At 39.2% G+C, this 15,604-nt stretch overlaps 1 protein-coding gene across 1 annotated transcript in view; it reads right to left on the bottom strand.

The window, feature by feature from the left end:
- LOC134354385 (ankyrin repeat and fibronectin type-III domain-containing protein 1-like) overlaps positions 1 to 15,604 on the bottom strand; it is a 230,860-nt gene that overhangs the window by 103,343 nt on the left and 111,913 nt on the right. The window contains exon 2 of the mRNA XM_063063360.1: positions 13,828 to 13,949. The gene's annotated coding sequence lies outside the window, so the exon portion shown is untranslated. The remainder of the gene's footprint in view (positions 1 to 13,827; positions 13,950 to 15,604) is intronic.

Below are 15,604 nucleotides of genomic sequence, written 5' to 3'. Positions count from 1 at the left end.
CTGTGATTACACTTCAAAAAGTACTTCTGTGGTTATTAAACACTTAAGGAAGGAAGGTCTGAAGGCCATTATATAAAAAACAATTAATCTTTTAATAACTAATTGTTTTAATTTTTTCTAATACATATCTGGGCAAGTACCACGTACTTTTGATACTTCTTGTGGAAACTTTTTTTTCTAATTCCAGACCATATGTGTGAAGCATCTTGCACATTCATTGCTCTAAACCTGCGGGTGCTGGTATACACAGCCAATAAATCTGGCAGCTTCTCATTCAATCTGCTTAGAGGAATCCACTGCCAAGAAAATGCATGCTGCAACATATCAGTTGCATAAATCTTTGTATCATCATTTTAATATCAGGATATATCTTAAACAAGACCAGAAGATAACAGTTTTAAACAGTACTGGAATTTTAATTTGAGGATGTATATTGTTGGTTGTTGTTAAAATGTATTTTGATGATGTAATGGGTGAACTAGGTTCACTGAAGATGTGCTAGGAGCCTCCTAGTCCCGTATGTTTCCTATTACAAGGGAAGTGGGAAGCCAGCTAAATTTCCTGCTACTGACTTTAACTTACGATTTTCTGCTGGAGGGAGCATCTGTGTAAACATTATGTAAGGATTGTGCCTTCTCTCGTGATGTTTGAATAGATTGTTGACAATAAGTGCAGCAACTCTACTTGGATGTATTCCTTGGGTGCTGTCACATGATCTCTGTCCAAGCACTCCCATAATTGGTCACTGACATGTCAATTAACATGGCCTTCCTTTGACTAATAACAAAACAAATAATTCCTTTATTTTTCAACTGGATGATTCCTGGTTGTCAATCAAGTAGCCTCTTCCTCATCACAGAAGAAAATTTAAAGAAAAGAACAACTTTAATGCTCAAGTTGCTGTTGTTCATCAACCTAGTGTTAGCCAGCAGTATTAGCAAAGATGGTTGATGCTCATATTAAAAGAATCTGACAAAGCAGCAGAGTAGAGAACTATTTACTATTCCTTCCCCCCCAAAAAAACTAGATTTCAACTGCAGGAATTTGGCCAGAATTAGTTTTGCACATTAAGTACAGTAATTAATATGCACCAGTGAGGTGCAAACCACATAAAAACCAAGACTGCAGGTTCCTGTTGTTCATGGGTATGGGTTGTGTGTATGTGATCTTGCAATTTCAGTGCTAACCATCATCACGACAAACAGCTCTCTCATTTCAGCCTTCAACCTCCAGCTCTGGGATGCATGCAACTAAAGCAGCTGATGGAAACTCACTCTTGAAAGTAGCAGGTCTTCATACACCAATTTCAGCGAAGCTCCCACAGGAACAGTGCACAGGTTTACTTGTAAAGAAGAACTTAAACTGAAAAACTGAGTTACTCTTGTACTTGGTTCAATCTTTTGCCACTTTTGTGGATACCTGCTGTTCTTGTACTCATTGACCTATAATAGCTCTCAGTTCAGTGATGCTTTGATGCCAAAATTCTCCTCCTCAATTTCAAATCTCTCCGAGAAATCGGTATTTATTACCTAATATTTCACTTTTTGTAATCTAGAGCACACTGAGGCAAATAGCTGGATTTTATTACTACATAAAATTGATTTATATATTATCATTGTTGATAAACAGTGAAAACAGTGGAGCATCCTGAGCTTCAGTGTATTAAGCACTACCTAAAAGATGCATCATGTTCCTTAAACTGCTGCAATTAATAGGGAGGCAAGAGGGAGGTTGGTTGGATGAGTGGACAAATTTCATAATTTCATGTTGAAATCAAGATTCAATTAATCTCAGAATGCCTTGAAGGAAGTTCTTATATTATAGGAACATATAATTCAGTGCAGAAGTTATTCAGGCACTATCCTAGTCCAACCATCTTCTGCTGCCTTGTCAATGATCTTCCTTCCACTATAAGTCAAAGTGGATGACTACATAAAGTTTAACTCCATTTGTAACTCAGCAGCAAATAAATCAGTTCATATCTGCATGCAACAAGACCTAGATCACATTCAGGATAGGGTAATAAATGGCAACTAAGGTTCACACATAAATGCAATGACAATCTCCAACAAAAGACAGTCTAGCTCTCCATCATTTACATTCAATGACATTACCATTGTTGGGACTCCACCATCAACACCTTCACAATCAGCATCTTCACCAGGCATATAAATAGTGATCAGAGACTGGATAATCTTCAATAAGGATCCTCTTGGCAACCCAAAACTTTTTCACCATCTACAAAGCACAGCCAGATGTGTGATGGAATATCCTCTATATGCATTGAACACATCACTCCCCTCAACTTCCACCATCTTTACCTTTCCCCACTCTCTACTTTCCTCCCTCCATGATTTTCTAATCCATTGATACCTCCCTCCTGGCATGTATCCTTACAAGCACCACCTGCCCATTCACCTCCTCCCTCAACTCCATTCAGGGCTCCAAACAGTCCTTCCAGGTGAGGGATCAGTTCATTTACAAATCAGTTGTCCGTTGACCCAATATAATGACCTAATGCGTGAAACCCAATATAAATCGGGGGACTGCTTTGTTGAGCACCTCTGCTCCATCTGCAAAAAGCGGAATTTTCCATTGGCTAACTAATTTAATTCCTACCCCCATCCCATACAGGCATATTGGTCCACAGCCTCCTCTTCTGCCACAATGAGGCCACTCTCAAAGTGGAGAAGTAACACCTCATAATCCATCTAGGTATCCTCCAATCTGATATCATGAACAGAGGTTCCTCCCTCTGGTAATTTTCTCCTCTCCTTCCCTCATCTTCCATTCCCCACTAGCTTCCTACCTCCTCTCCTCAACTACTTATCACTTTCCCCTGGTGTCCCTTCTTCCCTTTCTTTCATGGTCCACTCTCCTCTCCTATTAGAATCCTTCCTCTCCAGCCCTTTGCCTTCCCAACCTATCACCTCCCAGCTTTTTACTTTGCCACCCACCCCGCATTCACCTGGCTTCACCTATCATCTTTTAGCTTGTCCTCCTTCCCTTCCCCCACCTTTTTTATTCTTCCCCCTTCCTTTCTAGTCCTGATGAAGGGTCTTGGCCCAAAACTTCAACTGTTTTTTTTTTCATTTCCGTAGATGCTGCCTGACCTGCTGAATTCCTACAGAATTTTGTGTATGCTGCTCTGGATTTCCAGCATCTGCAGAATCTCTTGTATTTGTACTCTCCATGTGCCTTCATGAATGTATCTTCATCAAGTCTCAAAGCAGTATTGTAGACTGGTTTCCCATCCACTATTCTAAACATTCTTCTCCTATACTATTGGCTCAGTGTACTACCTACAAAAGGCACTACAGTTAATTGCCTAGTCTCCTTCAACAGCACGGTTCAAACTTGTAGCTTCACCATCAAGAAGAACAACATGAACACCACCAGTTCTTCCTTAAAACATACACTATCCTGATTTCTAAATGTCCAGCCATTTCTTTACTACAATTTGGTCTAAGACTTTAGCTTCTTATCCAGGCAACACACATCAAAGTTGCTGGTGAACGCAGCAGGCCAGGCAGCATCTATAGGAAGAGGCGCAGTCGACGTTTCAGGCCGAGACCCTTCGTCAGGACTAACTCTTATCCAATTTTGTCAGATATCTTTGATGCATACTTGATCAACTGCTGCCTTGATATCAAAGGTAGTTACTCTCAATTCACCTCTGAAGTTCAGCTCTCTTGTCCATGCTTGGATGAAATCTGCAATGATACCAGGATCTGAATGACTTTTGCAGAATCCAAACTGAGCTTCTGTGTGTAGGTTGTTGCTAAGTGAATGCTGCATGATAGTAACAGGTTCATAAAAGTAGGCATAATCTAAAGTTGAGCAAAACAGTAACCATTTCTGGACTTCTTGGTGCCCAGCAATAAACTGAACCCTTCCTTTCTGCAGGATTTTCGAAAAGTTTAGAAAAATGGTTCCAGCATAATACTTGTCCAAATGGCTTCAATAGTGTGCAACGTCCTATTCCACTAGCTCAATAACTCCAGAGTCATTTTCATCCTGATTGGTCACAGAGCAGTTAGGTCTTGCTGACACTGTTCCTCCAAAAGGATTCTATTTAAAGGGACAACACTCAAACTCGATTCTTTGTTAGGCCACAGCCTTATTGCTTATACCATATAGTACTCTCGGTTGATTGTATCTTCTTTACATCTACAAAAAATTTTTCAAGCAAAAGAGGGATTCAGGGGCAAGACAAATTGCTTGGTTGAATGGAGTCACAACAATGTTGAATCAATGTCAGCAAGATCAAGGAATTGATCGTGGACATCAGGAAGGGGAAGTTGAGAGCACACTCCTGTTCTCATTGAGGAGTCAGTGGTGGGAGGCGGGAGCAGCTTTATATTCCTGGGTGTCAACATCTCAGAGGATCTATCCTGGGCCCAACGTATTAATGCAATCAGGAACAAAGCATGCCAGAAGCTCTGCTTCGTTAGGAGTTTCTGGAGATTCGGTATGTTACTAAACTCTCTTACAATCTCTATGGATGTACAGTGTAGAGCGTTCTGACTGATTGCATCATAGTCTGGTATGGATTCTCTAATGTACAGGATCACAAGAGGCTGCAGAGGTTTATAGTCTCAGTCAGTTCCAACATAGGCACCACCCTCCCCACCACTGAGGTTACCTTCAAGAGGTAGTGCTTCAAGAAGGCAGTATCTATCACTAAGGACCCTCTCTGTCCTGAACGTGCCCTCTTCTTGTTCAGAAGCCTGAAGACAAACACTCAATAATTCAGAAACACCCTTTTCCCTCTGCCATTAGCTTTCTGAATGGTCCATAAACACTACCTTATTATTGCTATTTTTTGCAATATTCGTTTTTGTAATTTATAGTTACTTTATGTCTTTGCTCTGTACTGCTGCAAAACAATGAATTTCACATCCTATATTATCTAAGTGATAATAATTCTGATTCTGATTTGGAACAAAGAGTAAGTCTAGACCTGACACCCAACACTGAACTCCCGATTCCATTTGGAAGACGAGTCAAGTTTATGACAAGCAGGCAAGGAGACCATGTGGAAGGAAGCATATTAGGAAGGATGGCAGGAAGGCTCATTACTTAACACCTTTTCTAAATAGAATTTACAGAACAGCAATGCTGATACATACAATGCTTTACCAATGAGACCTATAGCCTCTTGCACCTTCACACAGTCTCACACAATTTCATGTTTTCACAGTGTTTTCACAATTTGCAAACTCTCCCTAATTCCTAACTACAGAATCATTCCAGGCCACTGTTGCTGATCCATGCCACAAATCACACTTGGCTGCTCATAGCTACATTAGGGAGGAGGTGGTTCCTAATGCACCACGCTCAAGGAAGTAAGACTTAATTTAGTTTGCTCTCAGCCCATTAGATCAGACAGATGGGGCAGCAGAGTAGCATAGTGGTTAGCACAATGCTTTATAGTACGAGCGACCCAATTCCTGCCACTGTCTGCATGAAGTTTGTATGTTCTCACCATGACCGCACGGGTTTCCTTCCACATTCCAAAGACATACTGGTCAGTAAGTTAATAGGTCATTGTAAATTGTCCTGTGATTAGGCTAGGTGAAATCAGGGGTTGCTGGGTGACGTGGCTCAAAGGGTTGCAGGACCTACCCTACACTGTATCCCAATAAATAAATAAATAAATAAAAAGAACAGCACTGTCTGTCCCCTCTCTCACCACTGAATCGGCAACACTCTCCAGTGGTTATGCATACTTCCTTCAAGTGTGAGCAACTGCAAAATCTTCCGAAGGACCAAAACAACAGTGCATACTGGAACTTAAAGAGTGTCAATGCATTGGGAAGCCTGATTACGTTGTTCTATGAATCTTGCCATAGACTTTTTAAAACAATTTTTCTATGTCACACAATTTTAGAGCAAGTAAAAGGTAAGACAGGAATATCTAGGCTAGTGTCTAGGAATTCCTTATTATAACTGTAAATAAAGTGGTAGGACACAGAAGGAAAGCTACTTAGAACCATAGAACACAATAGCACAGAAAACAGGCCATTCAGCCCTTCTAGTCTGTGCCGAAACATTATTCCGCTAGTCCCATTGACCCGCACCCAGTCCATAACCCTCCAGACCTCTCCCATCCATGTAGCTATCCAATTTGTTCTTAAAACTTAAGCGTGAGTCCGCATTTACCACGTCAGATGGCAGCTTGTTCCACACTCCCACCACTCTCTGAGTGAAGAAGTTCCCCCTCATGTTCCCCCTAAATCTTTCCCCTTTCACCCTAAAGCCATGTCCTCTCGTGTTTATCTCTCCTAATCTAAGTGGAAAGAGCCTACTCATATTTACTCTGTCTATACCTTTCATTATTTTGTAAACCTCTATCAAATCTCTCCTCATTCTTCTACACTCCAAGGAATAAAGTCCTAACCTGTTCAATCTTTCCCTGTAACTCAACTCCTGAAGACCCAGCAACATCCTAGTAAATCTTCTCTGCACACTTTCAATCTTACTGATATCCTTCCTATAGTCAGGGGACCAGAAATGCACACAAAATTTCAAATTTGGGCCTCACCAATGTCTTATACAACCTCACCATAACATTCCAACTCCTATACTCAATACTTTGATTTATGAATGCCAGGATGCCAGAAGCCTTCTTTACCACCTTGTCGACCTGTGATGCCACTTTCAGGGAATTATGTATCTGAACTCCCAGATTCCTTTGTTCCTCCACACTCCTCAGTGCCCTACCATTTACTGTGTATGTCCTACCTGATTTGTTCTTCCAAAATGCAACACCTTACACTTGTCTGCATTAAATTTCATCTGCCATTTTCTAGCCCATTTTTCCAGCTGGTCAAGATTGCCCTGCAAGCTTTGAAAGCCTTCCTCGCTGTCCACAATGCCTCCAATCTTAGTGTCATCAGCAAACTTGCTGATCCAATTTTCCACATTTTCATCTAGATCATTGATATAGACAACAAACAACAATGGTCCCAGTACAGATCCCTGAGGCACACCACTAGTCACAGGCCTCCAGTCTGAGAAGCAATTATCCACTACCACTCTCTGTCTTCTCCCACACAGCTAATTTCGAATCCAGTTTACAACCTCTCCATGGATACCTAGTGTCTGAACCTTCTGAACTAACCTCCCATGTGGGACCCTGTCAAAGGCCTTACTAAAATCCATGTAGACAACATCCACAACCTTTCCCTCATTTACTTTCTTTGTAACCTCCTCAAAAATCTCTACAAGATTTGTTAAACACGATCTACCATGCACAAAGCCATGCTGACTATCCTTAATCAGCCCTTGGCTGTCCAAATTCTTGTATATCTGATCTCTCAGAACACCTTCCAATAGTTTACCTACTATTGATGTTAGGCTCACTGGTCTGTAATTGCCTGGTTTACTTTTAGAGCCTTTTTTAAACAGAACAACATGAGCCACCCTCCAGTTCTCCGGCACCGCACCGGTAGCTAAGGACATTTTAAATACTTCTGCCAGGGCCCCTGCAATTTCTACACTAGTTTCTCTCAATGTCCGAGGAAATATCCTGTCGGGCCTGGGCGATTTATCTACCTTTATTCGCTGTAAGGCAGCAAGCACCTCCTCCTCTTTAATCTCTATATGTTCCATGACACTACTGCTTGTTTCCCTTCCTTCCGTATATACTCTGCCAGTTTCCTGAGTAAATATTGATCAAAAAAACTGTTTAAGATCTCCCCCATCTCCTGAGGCTCCACACATAGACGACCACTCTGATCTTTTAGGGGACCAATTTTGTCCCTTACTATCCTTTTACTCTCAATATAATTGTAGAAACCCTTCGGGTTTACCTTCACATTATCTGCCAAAGCAACCTCATGTCTTTTTTTTGCCTTCCTGATTTCCTTCTTTAGTATTTTTTTACATTTTCTATACTCTTCAAGCACCTCATTTGTTCCTAGTTGCCTATACCTGCTATACACCTCTCTCTTTTTCTTAACCAGATCGCCAATATCCCTTGAAAACCAAGGTTCTATATGCCTATTAACTTTGCCTTTAATCCTGGCAGGAACATGTAAACTCTGCACTCTACTTAACCCAGAGTAACACAGTTTCAAATTAAGGGGTCGGCCAATCAGTGTGGAGATGTAAAATAATTTCTTCACTGAGGGAGTGATAAATCTTTATAATTCACTCTACTGAAAACCTGCAGAGGCTCAGTCATTGAGAATATTCAAGAAAGAGATAGATATTGAATGGCTTAGCATCACAGGGGACAGAATAGCCTACTCTTTTTTCTATTTGTTGCGTTCTTATTTTATTCATTTTTGGATACCTTATGTCCTTTGGTAAATTTGACTCCAGATTTTTTGACAGGAATTTTATTTTACCAGTGTAAAAATTCCTCCAAATAACATCAATACTAGTGTGTAGACAAAACTTATCTGCAGTATTATTTTCAATATCCCTACTTTGAAAAAAAAACCCACAGTTTCTATTTATAGTACAAGAATTGACTTTTTCTAACTCTAGTTCCCCCGAAGCAATGCTAGTTAAAGGGCTAACACTCTAATTTTTTTATTTTCTGTCATCATTGGGATATGACTTCAAAGAGAGACTCTCATTTGTGTCTTGACTGCTTTGCTTGGGGAAGTCAAAGTTACTGCCCAAGTTTTTCTTAGTTTCCTGGCCTGAGGATCATTCCAGATTTCTACCATTCCACAGTTCTTTGCTGCATGAAGCAGGTCACCCAATCTACTCAAAGGGAAGAGACATAATCTGCTTTTCCTTCAGCCTGTGGGGGCAGGCAGATTACACTCAAGGATTTGCTACTCCAGAGCACAAGCATCCATAAAATGCACTCATATCACATTACGCTGTCCCTGGGAACCTGACACACATATCTAGCTATAGTCTGGGAGTGTCTCTATGGCCCCCAGCACAGTGGAAATAACTTCTGTGGGCACTGATTTTCAGTAGGATGTCCAGATCCTTCTCTCATCCCCCTCACACCAACACAGCATTCATTCATTGAATAGCAAAACTCCCCTGGAATGGAAGAGTGTTGCTTGTGCTTGTAAGAGCTGCCAGCAGAGATAATACCTGTGAACCTAAATGTTAGCAGGTGCAAAGATTTGTAACAGATTAATAGAAACTGCAGTGTTGGAACTGATGTACTGTTGTTACATATGAAACCTGACAATGTCGCTCTGTGAAGATTGCAACCTTCACAGGAGTTTCCTGAACAGGACTAGGTTTAATTATCATAGCAAAGCATTTTCTAAACCAGGTGCCTATGCTGTAAACTCAGCCCTACTACCATTATATTCAGCTGAGTTCCTTATAAAAATATTTTAGGAGTGATCTCCTCTGGTAACTCAACATCAGAGCTGTTTCTCATTAAATATCCCCAACTTTGAGATGGAGAAATAAGACAGCAAGAAAAAACGTGCTTCTTATGCCCTTCTAACCCGGCTATAAGGTACACAGAAAATCCCTGTTCTTAATCATCATAAATTCAGCTATTAATTTCCTCAACACATGTCCATGAAATTCAATTCAAAATTGATTAAAAGCTATCTGCATTTCTTGAAGACATGCTTATTGTTCAGAACTGCAGGTGAAGCTATTCCACAATTTTGGAAACTTGCAGGAATCAGGTATTGTTCTAAATACTTGGTTGAGGAGGAGAAAGAGTCTCCAGTGGATGGGCCCTTGAAACCCTGGAGATTTACAGTTAAGTTTCAGTGAGAGGATTCGGATACAACACTGGAGGTCAATGCCAGGAATGAAGCCCAGGAACACGAATGCAGTGCAACAAGATATTAAACACTTGGCATGGGTGATTTAATGAAAACCTTACCAAACCTAAATTCCACAACTAAATCTCACATACAGATGTTTGCCATGCTCCTGACAATATTTTCTAACGATCATCATTTGTAATATTCATAAGCCCCAGTATGTCATTATATTTGTCACTGGTCCAACTGCATGTCTACATCTCACTGCTTCTAAACACTGCTAGTTATTCTATCATGACACATGAATCTTTCAAACCATGTATGATAGAAGCTCACTTGAACAACGTGTTAAAAACATATGCAACAGAATACAATTTTGCATGCTGGGCATCTGTAACAAGCTTAATTTTACCATTAGCACCACTAGTGGCATGTGAATAACAATCAATTTACAAAACCATTGACTGTCCAACTCACCAAGGCAGGTGTATTAGAAAAAAAAGCAGTGGCATGTATTTGGTGATATTGCAGAAAGTAAATAAATAAGCCAAATGAAGGGTGTTATTGTGATATTAATTACACACTGCACTGTTGTTGAAAGCATTGTGTATAAACAATTTAATTTTTTGATCTGTATTTTAAGAGACCAACTATCTAATTGTACAGTCCCACTTTTTACAAGGAGTTAAGTTAGAATAGTCTAGACAGTATGGACAAATATGAAACCTGATCAGACATGAATTATATACAGATGAATAGTTAAAGTGAAAATAATCTTGTATAAATTGTTATCAAACATCTATTAGCATTTTCTCTGTGTTTAAATATTTTAAGTGTGATCTAACTTTTCAGAATCCTCTCAATTTCTGATTTCTTTCAAAATAATGAAAATAAAGACTATCTGGTGTTTAAACAGGATGGCCAATCCTAGATATGGACAGCATAGCAAGTTGATAATTTACCCAATTATTTCTGGGTCTAGTTGAGTGCTCATTCACAGACACATGGTAACTGCAAGTGTGGAATGTAGAATCATCAGTTCACTCCCACTGGCAGCTTGAAGTAGCTTTAGTTTTGATGCAATTAGAACAGGGATCCCCAACCTTTTTTATGCTATGGACTCCTACCATTAACTGAGGGATCTGTGGATCCCAGGCTGGGAACCCCTGTATTAGAAAGACAATGTTTATCTCTGTTTATATTACCATGAATCTATTCTTTGAAACAGTATGAAGATAACGGTATGGGTAGAATGAGGACTTTGTAAACTCATGGTGCTTTTGTGGAGATGAGAATACCTGATAGTGAGAGGTTTTAACCCAACAGGATTCCCCTTCAACAAATGCTGCATGAATGAGTACATAACTACCTGAAAGTTCATGGGTAATAAAGATCTTCACACTCACAATGGCTTTCAAGACAGGATAAATCTTCATAAGATTTAAGACGCACAAGATTTAGCACAGGCTGAAAATAGTTATAACTCCCAAAATAAATCCACCAGAGATGGTCAGTTGTGCCTCCTTTCCTGGGCTGGCTCTAAGTCGTTCCACTCTCCTGGACTTTCCCTGCACCCATAGATTTGTTTTCAATGATTCTTTCCCCCTCCCTTTGCATTTTTATTACTGAATTCATTTCTACTACTCTTTTAGGCAGACCATTACAGATCAGTATTTGTCCGTATTTCAGAGCACTTGCCATAGAAATGTGAATATACAGTAGTCATATGATGACTGTTGTAAAAGAGTGCACAGGACTGGAAGCAGAAAGACAGACAGAATGTAGGCAAGCGTGACATTAGGGCAGACATTATCACTGAAGTGGAGGAGGAAGAGGAGGAGAGAGAGCAAGTCAACTTACATTAGGAATATAAATAGCACTGAAAGAATAACAGATAATATCGTGCATTAATAATTATTCTTTCTTTCCTCTAATTGGATGCCCTCTTCATGGAGATTGCAATAGGGGAGATAAAATCTCTTCCCTTTCCCAGGAATTGTTCTTAACCCAGCAAGCTGGGGACAATTTAAGTCTTCTTAGTTTTTACACTGGATTGTTGGCACAGATTTGATATTTGTTATTCCTGGCTGAGTCATATCTGCTGCAAAAATGTTGCTTCACAATAAGAAATTAATTCCTATATATATTCCAGTGTAAAATGAGAGGAGATAAATTTGATAGCAGATTTAAATCCATTTTTTTGATCAGTAGCATCATATTTATAACAAAGCAATAAACTGCAACAAGAGTTGTTCACTCAGCCCTGGAAATCCATTCTACCCTTCGATTATATAATTATGTGTCAGAACAAGCCTTGTTGAATGGGACAAATCCCTGTAATAACCTAAAACAGTCCAAATGGCACTGGTTCCTCGGAGGACCAAGCCATAATATATTGATTGAAAATTTGTTCTCTCTATTGATATATATGAGAGTTGCCTTAAACAAATCAATTGATTGGTTTGATAAGAGTAATTGCTACTGACATTTCTCCTTTAACAATATTCCTTTATTCATTACCAATAAAAAGATGGTGGTACACAGAAAGAAAATTCTCTCTAAACCATATAACCTACTTTGCTGTGGCACACTGATTGAGCCTATGGGCTGCTGAAAGACCATATGTTCAGTAGCTGATGGAGCTAGTTATAGATAGAAATAAGGGAAATTCATACCAGGGTATAACATCTGAAACTGTAATGACAAACAAAAGCAACCTGGTGAGGGTTTTGGAACAAGCTCTACTTTCTTAAAATGCCTCTGGCAAACATGCATGGAAGAAGCTTGGGTGGCAAGTGATCTGTAACAACGTCAGTTCAATTTTAAAGATATTCTAAGAAGTGAACAATTGGAGGTGTCACCATGATGTTAACACAAACTACAGACACTCAGTTGGTCATCACCTGCCTAATCTGACCCTGTAATCCTCAAGCTGCTTCATTAACTACTTCAGAATCCACAAAATCCACAAAACAAGATTAGAAATAAGTCATCTTTGATTCTGAGAGGTTCTTAAGAGGAGATGGAGCTATGCTACCTTAATTTCACTGATAAATTTTCCCTGTAGTTACTGAAACACTAGCAGCAGCAGCTAGGATTGAAGCCTTTCTCTCAGATCTGAACTAGGGTCATTCTCCTTTAAAAAAAACATTAAGCTGAGATTTAACAGATGTATCCAATATAATGAAGAATTCCAGCATTTATAGAGGAGTTGTCAGTGGGATAAGAATCAGTAGCCAGAGGATACAGACAACATAGAGAAAAATCAGGTGGCAGAAAAGGATCATTTTTAACACAATGAGCTGCTATGATCTTGAATTGTCTAAGAGGTGGATGGAGTAAAATTATCTGTAACTTTTAAGTGGGAATAAAGAATAATAAAAGAAGACAAAATTGCAATGGTTGGGAAAAGAATAGAGAATGGGATGAGTTGGATAACTCAAAGAACTAGAACAGATGAAACATACTGAATAGCCTCCTTCCACACTGTTTGAACTGAAAATAATAATTGAGCCTCTCAGGGAATTATTTTACCATCATCTTATTGCAATAAATTAATAGGAAAATTGTGTTCTTCCTTATTACTGTCCCTCATTTAAATATACAAATACCACCTTCAACAAACATTTGTAAAATACGACAGTAATTCTAACAGCACCCCGTTATTGTCTAATGCTAGCTGCTTATTCTGAGCAGTTTACATCTGTATCATTTTGTCTTATACTTACTGTGGTTCAACTTGAACAGCAAATACTTACACACGCACAGATGATTTATCAGTTAATACATGTTAACAAAATACTTGAAAATGCCTCTGATCATAACTCTGACAAATACTAATAATGGTTAAACAATCAGCATACTTCTGCTTTACAGATACAAAAAAAAACACTCTTGGAAGTCCTCTGCCTATGCACATACTATGAATAGATTACTGAGTTAACAGTTCAGAGCCTCTGAATCATTACAGTATCATAATGAAAGCTTCACATTTAGAATTTAGCATTGCATTTGTGCCATTCTGCTTAAACAGCTATCAGCCATGATGTGAAAGCAAGCATTAACTTTAAGAGGAAAAATAGAAGGAAAAGCAGTATCTGAACAACAGGAAACCTACCTCACTCTGCCATTCGGAGTTACTTCCAGTACAGCAGTTTGAAATGTGGATCCAGATCCTGACAGGTGAGCAGCAGAGTCCTGAACTGAGGCAGCAACGTCACAGCAAAGTACAGTTTCCTGCTTTCAGTAAAACAGAGGGGGTTGAGGCAGGAAGTCTGCAAGCTTATCGCAAAAACTGTAGAATTACGTGGGAGGCCAAATATAAAAAAAACCTGACAAAATCAGAAAACTGGCACGTTGTGTTTGAAAGCAAGGTGGGTTCCAAGAAAACAATTACCCTTGTCTTCACACTGCCTGTAACCACAAAGAATCATTCTTTCATAACCTGGCTACCAGTGTATTAAACTAGACATTTCTTTTGGCAACAGCAGTGAATATTTGATGGAAAATTGAAACTAAAATTATATTTATAATTAATGCAAAATAATGGTAATCTTACATTGTGATAAAATAGCAATTTTACTGTTGACAATAAAAGTGTGTATTTTATATTTTCCTGCTGTCAATTACCCAGATTAGGATATTGCCTCCATGGACACTGGTTATGGTCTCATAATTTGTAATGTATTAATCTAAGCAACGTGCTGAAGGGCATCAGTCCTATACTGAATATAGACATACTTTTCATTTTTACTGGATGCCACTCCAATACAGGAGCCCATTCTTAGTCAAAATATTGAAGGTAACTAGCTAACCATGTATGGATCACAAATTGTATTTTCCTGTTCCTTGCCCCACTGTTATAACACAATGAATACAGTCTGGTCATCACACAACTGGAAGGATGTAAAAAGACACAGAGGAGATTCATGAAGATGTTGACAGCACTGGAGAATTTGAGTTACAAGTGAAGACCCACTCAGCTAGAGTTGTTTTTTTGGAACAAAACAGTTAAAAGATTTAACTCGCAGAGGCTCAGGAAATAAATATTTCCTAAACAGGAAAGAAATAATTCCCTTAGCAGGGAAGTCAAAAGCCAGGGGACACAAACTTCTCATTGGCAGAAACATTATGGACAAATTGGAATTTTTTTGAACCAAAGGAGTAGTAGTTAACTGGAATAGCTCTTGAAAGGGCATTGATGGCAGAAGCCCTCATCATGTTTAAATACTTCATAGACTCTTTATACTTACAAGGGAACAGGCAAGAGCTGTGATGGATAATTAGCTTAAATAGCTCTTTCTTGCCCAATACGTTTATGATGAACAAAAGTGACTTCTTCCTGACAGATGACTGGAGGGGTTGTAGCACACCACAGACTATACAATATTTATGTTGTGTAGAAAGTATGTTCTGCAATGTCTTAATTCTTCCGAGCCTGGAATACACTTTCTTTAAACTTTCAAGATACTTCTAATAGCAAGGAAGACATAAGCAATACATTGATATCGTAGACACAGAGCTATGGCTACTTTATAGTTTTTCTTTGGCTATCAGGGGGTGTGTAATCTTTTGGAGCATATAATCCAAAGCTTGATTTGAAATGAAGCTAGGTGAACTTAATCAGAAGAATGTTAAGTATGACAGAAATAACACCATGGAAAAAAAAGTACTAGTGGAAAAATCTAAGCAATAAATTGCATTGTTAGGAAGTGCATAATTGATCTCCTCTATTAACACAATATGCCCAGCCTGGCAGCTTCTGTATGCCAGTGCTAGGGAAGGCAAATGGTTAGAGCAGTTGATGGGGTACCATTCAAGCAGGTTGGATGATGTTGTGTTTATTGTATGCTGTCAGAGCATCATACATCCAGGCGAGCAGAGAGTATTCTTTC

Source organism: Mobula hypostoma, chromosome 11 (genome assembly GCF_963921235.1).
Source record: "Mobula hypostoma chromosome 11, sMobHyp1.1, whole genome shotgun sequence".
In the NCBI taxonomy this organism is placed as follows: Eukaryota; Metazoa; Chordata; class Chondrichthyes; order Myliobatiformes; family Myliobatidae; genus Mobula; species Mobula hypostoma.
This window is presented reverse-complemented; position numbering and strand designations above follow the sequence as displayed.